The sequence below is a fragment of the Trichechus manatus genome, unplaced genomic scaffold, assembly GCF_000243295.1.
Source record: "Trichechus manatus latirostris isolate Lorelei unplaced genomic scaffold, TriManLat1.0 scaffold00205, whole genome shotgun sequence".
NCBI lineage: Eukaryota > Metazoa > Chordata > Mammalia > Sirenia > Trichechidae > Trichechus > Trichechus manatus.
In genome coordinates this window covers 2,927,309-2,929,154 of record NW_004444141.1, presented here as the reverse complement: position 1 = coordinate 2,929,154, position 1,846 = coordinate 2,927,309, and positions in this window count along the sequence as shown.

Genomic DNA, 1,846 nt, shown 5'->3' with positions numbered 1-1,846 from the left:
AAGTGGTAAGACCAGTGGAGTATCTTAGATGGCCGCTCACAGGCTTTTAAGACCCCAGACACTACTCACCAAGGTAGAATGTAGAACATTGTCTTTATAAGCTGTGTTATGCCAATTGAGCTAGATGTTCCCTGAGACAATGGTCCCCACAGCCCTCCGCCCAGCAATTCAGTCCCTCAAGGAGTTTGGATGTGTCTATGGGGCTTCCATGACCTTTCCTTGTACAAGTTCTGCTGGCTTCCCCAGTATTGTGCACTGTCTCACTGTTCACCAAAGTTACCACTTATCTATTGTCTATTTAATTCCCCCCCATCCCTCCCATCCCTTGTAACCAACAAAGATTGTTTCTTTTTGTGAGTAAACTTTTACATGAGTTTTTACAGCAGAGGTCTGTCATGGATTGAATTGTGTCCCCCCAAAATGTGTGTAGCAACTTGGCTAGGTCATGATTCCTAGTACTGTATGATTGTGTTATCTGATGTGATGTCCTTATGTATTGTAAACTCTACCACTATGATGAGATTATATGTGATTTCCTCATGTGTTGTAAATTCTATCACTGTGATGAGGTCATACTGATGAGGTTGACAAGATCAGTGTCAATGCAATCTCTTTTGAGATATAAAAGACAGAAGCAAGCAGAGACACATAGGAACCTTGTATCACCAAGAAAGCAGTGCCGGGAGCAGAGCATGTCCTTTGGACCTGAGGTTCCTGCGCAGAGAAACTCCCAGACCAAGGGAAGACTGATGACACGGACCTTCCTCCAGAGCTGATGGTGAAAGCATTCCCCTGGATCTGAAGCCCTGAATTTGGACTTGTAGCCTACTGGTTTGTGAAAGAATAAACTTCTCTTCGCTAAATCCATCCACTTGTGGTACTTCTGTTAGAGCAGCACTAGATGACTGAGACAGAATTTGGTACCGGGTGTGGGGTGCTGATCTAACAGATACCTAAAATGTGGAAACGGTTTTGAAACTGTGAATGAATAGAGGTGCGGCAGCAGCAGAGGACCAGCAGTGGCAGAGAACCTGCAGCAGCAGAACCAGGAGACCAGTGCGATACAGTGCTGGAGCCGACCCACGGAGCGAGAGAGCTGAGTGCCTGTGTGCCGGAGGCTTCCTGGTGGAGTGGGGTGCCTTCAGGCACTTATCGGTGGAGTTAGGCTTGCTGACCCACAGAGCAAGGGAGCTGAGTGCCTGTGTGCAGGAGGCTTCCTGGTGGAGTGGGGTGTCTCCAGACATTTAATCAGTGGAGCTACCGAGCTTTGGAACACTTGCTGCAGTAGGGCAGGTGCGAGCATGAGGCCCGAGGGCCAAGAGGCCACAGGAAGCAGAAGCTGAAGACACAAGGAACACAAGAAGCCGAGCTGCCTCAGTATCAAAAGGTATGGCTGAGACCTCTGAGGTTTCAAAGGGTGCAGCCACGGCCCCTGGTGTTTCTAAGGGTGGAGTTGTCACTCGGATGGACTAGGAGAATGGTGTGCCTAAAGCCGAGGGAGCAGAGTTGCTATCCCAGTGGGCCTAGAAGCCCAGGGCCGAGGGGCCTCCACTCAGAATCCGGAGACTGTGGCCAATACCTGGAGTCTGGAAGGCAGGGCTATGGTGTAAGTTGTCTCAGAGAAGAAAAGATTATTTTCACAGCCTTGAAGGCTAATGTAATGTGTTCTGCTGATTTGCTTGGTGCCTGTTACCCCTTCTTCTCCTCCAGTTTCTCCCATTTGTAATATAAATGTCTAGCTTGTGCCTGTTCTGCCCTTGTACCTTTGGAAGCAGATAACTTGTATTCTAGATTTCACAGATGAAGAGGAATTTTTGGATTTTGGACTTGGAGTTAAGACTTTTGC